Source organism: Lontra canadensis, unplaced genomic scaffold, assembly GCF_010015895.1.
Source record: "Lontra canadensis isolate GAN:19392208 unplaced genomic scaffold, GSC_riverotter_1.0 scaffold11, whole genome shotgun sequence".
Lineage (NCBI taxonomy): Eukaryota > Metazoa > Chordata > Mammalia > Carnivora > Mustelidae > Lontra > Lontra canadensis.
In genome coordinates this window covers 15,515,383-15,528,389 of record NW_022631005.1, presented here as the reverse complement: position 1 = coordinate 15,528,389, position 13,007 = coordinate 15,515,383, and positions in this window count along the sequence as shown.

The window sequence follows — 13,007 nt, the reverse complement described above, 5'->3', positions numbered from 1 at the left end:
TTGAAACGATAAATAAAAGAACCTATGCAAGGACTAAGAGAAGGGCAAAAGAAAGAAGTGTTCAACATTGCAGGCTGAAAGCACATATGGGCATCTTCTGGGTAAGAAAGCCTAGTCTACGGTGCACTGTTCACGGAGCACCCCATCCATGGCCCAGCAACTCCTCCGAGCCTCTGAGTCCCCCTGCCTGAGCCAGGACTGCCTCTGCTCATGATCAGTGCTCTCGAGCTAGCCTGGGGAAAGGAGGGGCCTCAAGGGAGTTAACCATGTTGTTTAAGGTTATACATTTGGGGGACACATTGACTAAAAGGAATCCAGCTCATAGTCTTAGATGATCCTCTGTTCTTGGAGATAGAGAGAATTGGAGAGGAACACTGTGTTTGTCACCTTAAAGTGTACAGGTCTGGCACTACTATTTAGTACATACTCTGGGCAAGTCCTCTCACCTGTTGGGGACTAACTTACTGCATCTGGGAATGGAGGGAGCCGGACCCAAAGGTCTCTAAGGGCTTGAGTTTGCATGCCAGTTACTGGACTTTTCTGTGTAAACACTAAGTATATTTACAGTAACTATGGAGAAGGACTGTGTCCTTGCTGATAATTGTAAATGTCCATTATGTCAAAATGCACGACGGTAAAAAGTGAAGTTGAAAAATGAGGAAGAGGTGTGACAGGGTGTAATCTACATCGTTCTGAGGGGTTAGTGTACTTTGTAGGCTGCTTAGGGTCAGGGCTGAAAACTCTATGTCTTGTAGCATATTTCAGAGTCAGCCAAACTACATTTTGGTGAAGAACCGCCTTGTCCAGCAAGGGAGAGGACGGTAATTAAAACAAGGATAGCCCCGTGGCTCACATGATCCCTTATTCTGATGGAGAGAGGAGGCAGAGAGGAGCATGGGAAAGAGAAAAAGATTTGGGTTAAGAAATTTTGTCAAATCCATGATTGAAATTTATATGTTTCAAAAATACACAAAAATGTAGTGAAGAGTATAATGAATCTCCATGTTCCCATTAAGATTTAACAATCAATCCATGGACAATCTTGTTTCATATATATCTCCACTTAACCTTGTTTTATTATGATGACTTGGGGGCAAATCTGTCACATTTATTTTTATCCGTATATATTTTCAAATATACCTCTAAAATTTTAAAAGTTCTTTTTATTTAAAAGGCAATTATAATATTATTAATGAAAATTCCTTATTATTATTCAGTAATAAGTTAGAGATCAGATTTCTCCAGTTCTCTCATACACACACACACACACACACACACACACACACACAATGATTTGTTTGAATCTGGATCCTTATAAGTTCATAGATAGCTTTGGGAATAAGCCTCTGTTCAGACTCTTTTAATCTATAGGCATCCTTCTATTTTTTTTTTTTTTCTTAACATCAACTTTGGTGAAAAAACTGAGTCATTTGTCCCTGAATTTTCTGATTTTAATGATTAAATTTCAGTGTTATCTTTTGACATGTCCTCTGTATTTCCTGTAAATTGATACTTTAAAGGCATGATTAGTTTTTTGTTTTTTGTTTTTTTTTTTTGGACAAGTCTTCAAAGATGTGTAGTGTATTTCTATTAGGAGGCAAATAATGTTTTATTGCCTCCTTTTTTTGGTGATATTAGTAGCCATTATTGATTATTATCTAGATTTCTTAATTCATTACAGGCTACAGTATATTAATTCTATTAATATAATTCCCTTTTATCTTACTAGCTGAGATATTTTTTATTAAAAGAAACTTCCCCTACTTGATTACTTGAAGAATTACATATTCATTATAATTTGTATATGAAACTCAGGAAAAAAAATATACTGGATTTAACCCTTTATTCACCAGTTTCAACTTATTTTTGAGCATTCTTCAAAAGTGACCAATGACAGCTCTGTGTGTGTTGAAACTTTTTATTTTGATCTCATGAATTTAAAAAATATTGGACCTTGAACTTTTCAGTCAGACAGATGTAGGTTTTCATCCTGACTCCTCCATGTTACACCAGACAGAATCTTTCCTTCTTACTTCCCATGAAGTAAGACCTTTATCTCCCACGATAAGACTTTCTCTTGACTCTTGTGACCAAGTTAAAACCTCCCAAATGCACTGTTTCACATTCATTTGTATGGATGTCTGATTTCTTTACTAGACTGTAATTGCGTATGGGAATGGGCCATGTTTTCTCTTAACTAAGCATCACATCCCCATTATGAGTATGTCAGTAAATCTTTGTTCATTGAATGTTGAAAAACAGGGATAAATTAATCTCTCTGAGTTTCAGTTTTCTCACCTGGAAAATCGGGGTAACAATACCGATGTCACAATAGTGACGGTATGTGGAGATTAAAGGAGGTGACAGGAGCAAGACACCTGGTCCGTTGCAGGCTTTCTCAAGTGGTAACCAGTTTTACTGCCATTTCATATTTAATGACCTTGGACACTACCTGCCCGGGAAACAATTATGAAAAAATAATTATCTGCTTCTGTTTTTGAAATGCTATGTCAGATGCCAAATGAACAGCATGTACAGAGTTTAAAAGGTCCTGAACTGGAGGAGAGAAAGACATAGCCGTCAGGTCTCCTGCCTCCAAAGCTTATGGGGAAGATGAGGTAATAATTGAGAATGATCTCAAAATAATTATAAAGAATTATAAGAACCAATTAAATCTGAGGGGATGGGTGAAGTAGTTTGTTAGGGAAAGTGGGGGAAGCATGAACTCTGGAGGAGGCTTTGTGAGTGGAAGAGAAGATCTGGTTAGGACTGGTCTTGGTGTCAAAAAAGGAAGTTGCTGTTTTGGGAACGCTGACTACATGTCCTCCCCAATACTCACTTAACTAAGAATATCTCTTCCATTGGCTGGCGATCATTCAAATCAGAGTCTATCCTTATGCAAATGCTACAAATTTAGATATTTTCTCACTCACACCACACTTTGTCCCACTTCCATAATTTTGCTGGGGCTGGTCCTTCCCCTGGAGTGCCCTTCTCGCTTTTCTTTACTTACTGGTTTGGTATCATGTCAGCAGTCACTTCTTCTGGGTGTCGTTCTCAGGCTCTTACCCCAATCCACTAGATGTGTTAGGAATTTTCATTTTGGCAAACTCCGTATGCTAACAGTGTGGAGGCTGTTAACAGTGTGGAGGACCAGTTAGAAGAACCCAGAGACCAGGGATGTCATAGTCCAGGTAGATGAGGCCTGGGACTGAGGCAGTGGTTTTGGTCGAAAGGGGACAAATGAGGAAACAAATTCAGGAGGTAGAACTCATAGTGCTTGAGTACAGTGTTTGGTTGAGGTGGCTCTGAAGAGTTCAGCATACAGTGTTGGCCCTTTAGTACAGTCCAGACCTTATGATTCTTGTATTACTTGATGTTTGGACTACTCCTGCTCCTGTTCCTTTCCAGAAAGCTGTGTGACCTTGGCTTTCCCCTGTTTTCCTAGGATGTCCTATATATATCCCTATTGCTGCATTTACCATGCTGTTTCTTTCTTTTTTTCCCCCCTCTTTTATTTGTTATTATTATTATTAACATATAATGTATTATTTTATTGACATATAATGTATTATATGAACATATAAGGTACCGTGCTGTTTCTATCTGCTGACTTCACCAAACTGTTAACCCCGGGAGGCGGAGAACTCTCTTATTCATCTCTGTAACCTCAGCAGAGCGCTCAACACACACTCAGTGTTTAAGATATAACAGATGGGTGCGTGAGGTCTTATCTAATCATTGTACATTTACATTTAGATAAGATATTTAGTTACCTGGAAGGCTAGTTCGGTAATGTGTTCACATGTGAACCCAAGTTAGTTTATCTGATTGACCCCTTTACGGCAGCAGGAACCTACCTGGTGAGTGGCGGGTGTGCCCAGCAAGCTGATCTGGGGCAAGGTCGGCTGCACCGGCTAGCTTTCAGCGCTGGCTGAGATACAGCGAAAGAGCAAAAGTGGTTTGTATGTTTGATGTTGTTTTTTGTTTGTTTGTTTTCTTAGCTTGACCCCTGTGTGAGAAAAAGCAGGAAAAAGCAAGAAGTACTTAGGGAAGAGTAATCAAAGTTTTAGTCTTGGCCAGACTGTAGACACTGAGCTGAGACAAACTGTACAAAAGTTGTGGGGTGGGCAGCTGTTGGAAAGCCTTACAACATGGACACAACAGGGAGTGTGGAGAAATACCCACCATAGAAATGTATAATCGTCTTTCCAGAAAAAAGACGCCTTATATTTTCAGTGTTTTGTGTATTTGCCCTGAGAACTTGCTCATTTATCTAGGTTCTTAAAACAGTTATCTGCCTAAGAGATACTTTTTGACATAAACAATCTACCTGGTGTCAGACTTTCTCAATAGATAAGACACATTTGTACTCAGGAAGGAACTTCTGCACTAAGATAGCACACCAAACTTTTATTGTTCATGTGGGAAGAAAGGCGTGTGTCAGAATAACAGGAAAACCCACTCCGGTGTATCTGAACCTGATGTGGGAGGAGGGGTCGTCATTCATATGAGGCACACAAAGACTCTGGCCAAACTTGTAACGTGGACTGTCCTAGAAGTCATTGCTTTCTGAATGTTTGAGTGCCAGCAGAGATGAAATGAAATCCAGGATTTTTTCGGACAGTGTTAGCAATGAACAAGAGGATGTTTATCATTAAATAATCAGACTGATCATATTGCGTTTCATAGGATTTAGCCCTTGTCTGTGTTTGTCCAATTACATGTTTGCATCCATAACCTGTGTTTCTTTCCTCAGCGGAGGGATGGGCAGGAGTAGATCTTTTTCTTTGAAAATGTTTGTCTTCTATCATGTTTAAATATATAAAATGTCATAGCTATTTTCCAATAGCTATATATTTGCTTAAAAAACTTGTTAAGTATAAAGATTTATAGGTGGTATTTTGACTTCTGACTTACATGGAATCTTAAGAAATTATACTAAATACACCTTTAAATTATACTGATTAGGAAGTCTGTGAGAAGAACACTTTACAGAAATGCCAACAGGGTTGAGACCAGAACAGAGATGTTCAAGTATAATGGTTCTGGCCTTCTTTGCATTATTATGAATTTTTATTTGTTTCCTTATTACTGTCAGGTAGGCTTCTCCTGAGAAATTTGGATGGACGATTTAAAGGAGGTATGTTTCCAGGAAGACTTAGTGGCAAGACTGGAAAGAAGTCTTAGTGAAATATGGCAGAAGTCATTATAACGTGACCTTGAGTCTCATAACTCTGGAGGAAGTAAGTATGGGGTAGTGTCAGAAAGGGAAAGATACTGAGGTGTTTCTAACACAGGCACAGGGGTATGTGGCAATGATAGAACATTACTAAAGTTTTCCTCTAGAATGAGTCATTGCCAAATATAATTTGAAGCTTTATGCAGCCTCAAGAAAATATCAATTTCTATGATTTTTATGAACTTGCACTTTAGAAAGGTTGGCAAATTGATAGACAATGAATAAATGCATTCAGTATTCACAGTTGAAGTTTATATTGTGGCTTGAATGTAGCTAGGTATGATACCAAAGTTAGGGACATCTGGATGTCTTTCCGACAGTCTGATTTGTTAAAAACAATACTGGTATAATTTGACTGATAATGAAGTATTCTAGGCTTAATTGGGAAGCAACTTTTGTATTATAGTTCAAGACTAGATAGTAGTTTCTCAAATCAAATGTCTAAGCACCCTAAAGAAATGAATTTCATTGCAAATCTGAAATGATGGCATATTAGAGTCCCTAACTTAATTAGAGACAGATACACCTCTGGTCTAATAAGCTCCATATTGTTAAATGGCAATGGTAGTATCTCCCTTCATCAATGTTCTCCAAGATATAATTTTATTATTTGACTGAATCTATGGTGATATCATGTTATTTTTTCCTTTTTGTTTTTGTTTGGGTGATAGACAGGATTTATGGTGGGATGAATGTTCAGAGGTTTGGGAGCCAATTTGTATGTATTTCCAAAAGATAACATTAAAAAATAGTCAGTGGAAGTATAACTGGAGTTCTGTGTTCTTAACTGTTCATATTCAGGAAAATTTCCTACATTAAAGAAAAATCAGAGCAAAGAGACTGGTCTCTGTTCCCACATGAACTATTTTCCTATCAGCAATAAATTATAATAAAATGTGATAAGAATCAAAATTTGGTATAGTTTTGTAAGAGCTTGATATTGTAGGTATACATATGTCAGATATTAAACTTATTTAGTATTAATTTACTCTAGCACTAGAAAATGAGAGGCAGATAGGGTATCTTCTCTAGAGTGCATACAGTTAAAATAATACCTGGAAATGACAAATGGTCAAATATGTGGATAACTTTTTTTTAAAACAGGTTTTATTTGTGTATTTGTGTGTGTGTGAGAGAGAGAGAGAATAAACAGGGGGGAGGGACAAAGGGAGAAGCAGCCTCCCCACTAAGCAAGGAGCCCCATGTGGGACTTAATCCCAGGACCTTGGGATCATGACACGAGCTGAAGGCAGACACTTAACTAGAAGGCATCCCTGGGCATAACTTTACATTTTAGAGATACATTATTTTATAGACAAATTTGGTAATAATATGCATTTTACTTCTAGGAATTTGGTGACCAAAGTACGTTGCCTTCCCCCTAGTGTCCTGATAATAAGATTTCATATTCTGTGAGCATTTCATATTTCTCCATCCTCTGAGCCCATGAAGAGTCATCAATCCTTAAGGTCTCTATTCCCCCAAGATAATGCTAATCAGGAGAAGTCGGTTCCTTCCATAGGCACTGTGAGTACCACATGGCAGACTTCTTCCAGGAACTCTGATCGGCTCAGTTTGCAAGAGCCCATAAAGGATTTTACCATTTTCAGTGGCAGTTTTGTCAAACTGAAACACCACTTGTCTACCGCCCAGTTCAACTTTCCCATGATTCTTAAGGCGGCCCTGGCTTCCATTTTGAAAACAGAAAACAAAACCACAGATCTATGAAGGTCAAAGGGGGAAGTTAAGAGAGCTGTAGCAATTGTTAAGACGTGGAAACTTCTTGTTTAAATTTCACTAGCTTCACTTATATTGACTCTCAGGTAGACATTCTAATGACCTGTAATTCTGTTGGATACTTTATGAAGCAGAGGGAAATAGTAGACACATGGATAGAGTCAAAGCTGCAATATTGGTAATTAGTTCAATAGAATAAACAATGGGAGTTAAGCTATTTGCTAGAAGTTTGAGAGCAAATTTGATAAGGCAAGGAAAATAGATTGTACTCCAGAGAGAACTAGTTAACACTTAAATTCAGAAAGCTCTGGATTCCTTCCTAGTTGAGTCCTGTAAATAGAGAAGAGGGTAAGAAAGAGAAGTAATTCAAAAGGGGGGGGGGTTAGGAGAGTAAACTGAATTTTTCCATGAAAATAAGATGGTTTTTTTTTTTTATAACTTTTTTCACCTCTTTTAAGTTATTGCTTTCAGTTTACTTCAATGCAGTCACTGAAGTAGCTTAGAAAGAAATCTTTGATATGCCAGATCAACCAAAAGTTTTAAAATATCCTTTTGTGCCTCCATTTATAATGCAAATAGTAAGTTGGCATTTTGGGTTCATTTCACCATTGTCTCTGAAGTGGGTTAACATACACAGAATGAGGAAGTGAAGGGAGTCCCACAAGAGAGCACATCTTTGATAGTTCAATAATAATAAAAAATGTATTTAGGTCTTTTCTATATACCTTTCACCTCCTAAGAATATAAAAAATGAGAGGAAGAGATGTAAGAAGAATAAATTGTGGTTGTCTTTTACGTTAGCTGAATGACTAAAGATATTGTTCTATGAATTACCCAATACTTAAATATTCCTAAGTCTAGCCTTTATGAGCTCATAAAAGACTTTGCTTATGTGTCTGGGAAAGCCAGTATCTTTATATACTGTCAGAACAGAACTAACATACTGTTTCAATATAGGTTTAAAAACCAGCAGATATTTTGTTATATAAAGCAACTGGGCAATCACCTTAAACCCACGTTTACATTTTAGTTTTATCCTACATAAACATTCCCTAGCTGAAATAGTTTTAAAAACTGGTAACCTATGTTTGAGAATGATGGAAAGAGACTGAATCCTGGTTGAAAGATTATTGCCACTGTAGTGTTTTATTCATGGGAATCTCCAATTTTTTTTTCCAGATATACTAAAAAAGCCAAAATTCATTAATGTCAGAAACACAAATGAGGTTTGGCACGGATCACGCATCCATGCTAGGAGGAGGGAAGGCTGGGACCCCCGTCCAGTGGATAAAATCCATATTCCACTTTCTCATTTGAGTTCTTTTGTAAAGACTCTCATGCATTCTGAAGTGCAAGAATTTCTTCTAGGCAACTGTTGTCAAAATATATTTTCCGACAAATACCCACCAAAATGCAACCAAGAGCAATAATATTTCAGGAAGCTTTAGCTCAAGTGTGAGTAATAACCACTGGATAAACAGAAGTTTTACCATCTTCTGTTTCATGATTGAGCTTTTCAAATGTAAACGATCTATAAGGAAAAAAAGTGGGCCATGTCAGATTGGAGAAATGGAGAAAAGCTTGACAGGAGAGGTAGTTAGGACAAGGCTGTGATTCCAAACTGGTTGAGATATCTTCTCTTTGAAGTCATTATTCCTTACCCCGACTCCTCCCCCTCCCTCATGGGCATTGGCATGGAATGTTTTTTTTTTTTTTTTGCCTTCACTTCTCTCAGAACCCCAGTTCAAACTCCTTCATATTCTCCCCGCTTCTTCTTTCATTCATCTCCCTGACTCTTCTCCCACTAGGGCTTGTTGAGAAACTATTACTCCCCAGGTGCTCTCCTTACCTCAGCCTTGCTTAAGTACCCCTTCTACATATATTTCTTTTCTTCTTTTTGAGATTTTATTTATTTATTTGAGAGAGAGAGCACAAGCAGGAGGAGGGACAGAGGAGAGGGAGAAGCAGTGTCCCTGCTGAGCAGGGACCCTGACATGGGGCTTGACCCCAGGACCCTGATTCCAGGACACTGAGATCATGACCTGAGCTTAAGGCAGACACTTAACTGACTGAGCCACCCAGGCACCCCTCTTATATATATTTCTTAATGGTCTATAGTTTAGGATAAAAAAAGATCTCTCAGTGACCCCCTTTTTCTTTTATCTGAGCTGAACTAAGTTTTTTTTTTTTTAATATTTTTCTTTATTTATTTGACAGACAGAGACCACAAGTAGGCAGAGAGACAGGCATAGAGAGAGGAGGAAGCAGGCTTCCTGCTGAGCAGAGAGCCTGACGTGGGGCTAGATCCCAGGACCCTGAGATCATGACCTGAGGTGAAGGCAGAGGCTTTAAACCACTGAGCCACCCAGGCGTCCCTAAGTTTTATAACTCTGATTAGAGACAAAACTTTATTCTTCCACAGTGCCACTCTTACTTCTGTCTCATTGACCACAGCTGGTATAAAAGCTATCAATGCTGAAATGTTTAGCGTATCAAGACTTATTTGCAGAAATGATGATAAAATACCATTAGAAAGCATGTTATATTCCTTGGGAGGATATGCTGTTGGAACCCTACCTAGGTTCCCTTCAGTGGTTGGTACGTGCTTCCCTGGCTACTTTGAGTTTGGCTGCTAAACTCAGCCCTGCCACCTTCCTTGTAGGATTGCCCTCTGGCCAATGACTTGCAAAGGCCAGCCTTTGGGAAGGAGGAAACTTGCAAAGGCCAGCCTCCAGGCCTCAAAGGGGCAAATGCTGAGGTGCTCTTTGTTCTCCAGAGCTTCTCCATGGCATCAACTGAACTAGTTCTCCAGCCCAGCCCACATTCCTTTCTAGTGTTCTTTCCCTCTCTCTTCCCTCTCCTTCCTCAAAACACTCCTCCAAAAGAAGTCATTTGAACAAGTATTCCTATCTCATTCTGTTTCTGGAGAGAGTCACCTAAGACATTCACCTTTGAAATAAAGAAAATTTTTAGAATTATTTGACTAAATATTCAATATGTAAGAAATGATCAATTTTAAGATGGACATGGGTAGAATAGCCTTAGATTTGGAAAAACTGAAACTTTAAGATATTTTTAATTGTGCCAAAACTTAAGAACTACGAAGATATTATCTTTTTTTCTCATAAAAAAGAGGAAATACTTTTTAAGGAGTTGCAAATATTTAAGATGTTATTAGCCCAAAAAATCCCATGAGTGGGACTGTAGTTGTTTCCTAAGTACTTACATTATGACTAATTTTATAATTTCCAAAATAGTTTCAATTACATGACCTCAAGTCAATCTCATGACAGGCACGACAAGCAGGGATAATTATTAGCTCCCTTTTCCACATGTGAAGATTGTGCCTCAGAAAGGTTAAATGACTTGGCTGTTATCTCAGAGTTTGTAAGTACCTGACCGATAGTCAGTGCTCAAACTCAGGTATCTGTATGAAACATAAGTGAGATTTGCTAATTAATTTAAACCATGTTAAGTTTGTCAGAGGCTGGATCTTCAAGTCCTGTTATTAAATCTATTTGGACTGCCTTAGCTGTCAACCTACTATTCTGGAGTTAATCTTGGGCAAAGTGGTCAAATTCATATTAAATGTGTATATTGATTATCCACTGATGTGTAATAAATTATCTTAAAAACAAGCACATTAGAACAACAAACATTTATTATATCACGGCTTCCATGGGTTGGGAATCTGAGGGTTGCTTAAGTGCCTCTGCCTCAAAGACTTCCCAAAGCTATCATTAAGGTGCTGACCAGGCCTGCAGTCTCATCTAAAGCCTCAGTTGAGAGAGGATTAGCTTCTAAACTCACTTAGGTAGTTGTTGGCAGGATTCAGTTCCTGGGAAGTTATGAGACTCGGGGCCCCATTTCGTTACTAGCTATTGGCCAGAAGCCATCTTCAGTCCCATATCACTTGGCCCTTTCCATAGGACAGCTCACAAGATGGCAGCTGACATCCCTCAGAGCGGACAAATGACAAAGTAAGAAAGGACAAATGAAGTGGAAGCCAGAACTTTTTTTTTTTTTTTTTTACTAACTTAATCTTGGAAGTGACACCCTGTCGCTATTACTGCATTCTGTTGGTTAGAAGTGAGTCACTAGGTAGAGCCCACTACGAGTGGGAGGGGTTACACAGGATGTGAATATCAGGAGGCAGGAGCCATTTCAGAGGCTGCCCACCATGAGGTTGGTTGTCTTTCTCATGTATGAGGCCCTGCCACTTGATTCAGAGAGAACTCCTTGTTCTCTCTATACAGAGGCACAGGATTATTTTTACTCTGTTAATTTCATGGGTTTAGGTGTATGTGTCCTGGTTGAATGCTCTTCTCATTTGTTCTTCCTCCCACCCACTCTTCAATTTCTCTTCTCCTTTTGCTCTTCTTTTCTTGCTTCCTCTACCCTCCTGCTTCTATCTATACTTACTTCTCATTCAGACTCCCTGTGTTTCTCTCTCATCTCATTCTTTAAGCAGTCACCTTCCTTTCAGAATTCAAATCCTCTATATCTTTCCTGCTACCGTGTTGCTTACTGTTCCTCTATCTGCTCACAGGGACCAAGGGCAACCAGCAATTTTAGATGCTGGCTTTCAAGTTTCTAAATAATGTGATTTAATTCACCTATTGGGTCCAGTCTTTCTCCTAAGTTCCTCTAGGAAGATGACACCATGATGAAGTAAGAAAACAAGGTAAAATTTTTATAGAATATTGAAAATCCCATTTTGGGGAAAGGTGGATTTTCCCCCCCATTTCTCCATGTATAATGTCAGGTCTCAATTGTATCCAGTGTCCAGTCTCCTTTTATGTTAAATTCTTCTTCTTCTTCTTTTTTTTTTTTTAAGATTTTATTTATTTGACAGAGAAAGATCACAAGTAGGCAGAGAGGCAGGCAGAGAGAGAGGAAGGGAAGCAGGCTCCCTGCCAAGCAGAGAGCCCGATGGGGGGCTCCATCCCAGGACCCTGGGATCATGACCCGAGCCGAAGGCAGAGGCTTTAACCCACTGAGCCACCCAGGCGCCCCCCCCTTTTATGTTAAATTCTTAAAGAATTTAAACATAAGATGATCATAATGATGATCATAGTAATGATGAGATGATGATATAATGATGACAAGGCAGGCTAAAGGATACTGTTACATCACTTATCCAAAATGACCTGTTTAACTCTTGATCACCAGAACTGACTATAAACTCTATCTCTATTTCCAGCATCTAGCTCCATTGGAATGAATGAATGTAGCACTTTAGCAGAACTATAGTAGATTGGACAGGTTGGCTATTTCAGCTATTAAAGATAGGGTGGAAAAATGGTTTTCCCAAACCTTATGTGGAATTCTGGAAAACTGTTAATGGTATCTCTACTTGTATTTTCCAGAAGAGAAGATGCTCTCAAGAAGGACTAATTGACCCAGCAGAGAGCATTTCTCCCACACTGGGGCAGAGTTGATGTGCAGTAATTAGCCTGTTTTGGTCTAGGATGACTGATAGTGATTCCATGGACTGTATTGTGATACTAGACAAAGGTTCTCGGGGCAAAACATGATTAGAATATGTTCAACTTGATGACATGTATGTTAAGCCTATTGGCACATAGCAACCAATTTCATTGCATGACCTACTGGTTAGAAACATCAAAAGTAGGAGGCAAATCATTTGGAGAAGGGTTGTTTAGTGAGTTAGAATGAATGGAGTCTTTAGTGAGCACCGGCATCAAATTCTGTCCTAGCTTGTTGCTTGTCATGCCCTATTCTCCATCTGGGATGCCCAAGACACTCTTTTTCAGGACACTTGACCTACAAGTCATATTTCAGAAACTACTGATTTGGTGCTTGCTGATGGAGTTTAGACTCTGAGGAGTCCGGCTGTTGGATTACATACAGACTAATGACCCATCAGATGCTAAAGGCAAAAGCTTAAAGTGCACTTGTGAATTAAACCACAGTATTGTCGGAAAGGAAGAATTTATTATGTCATTAAATTTAATTCACTAAGTTTTGCTTCTTTAGATGCACTGCGCTGAGGGAAAAGTAAGAA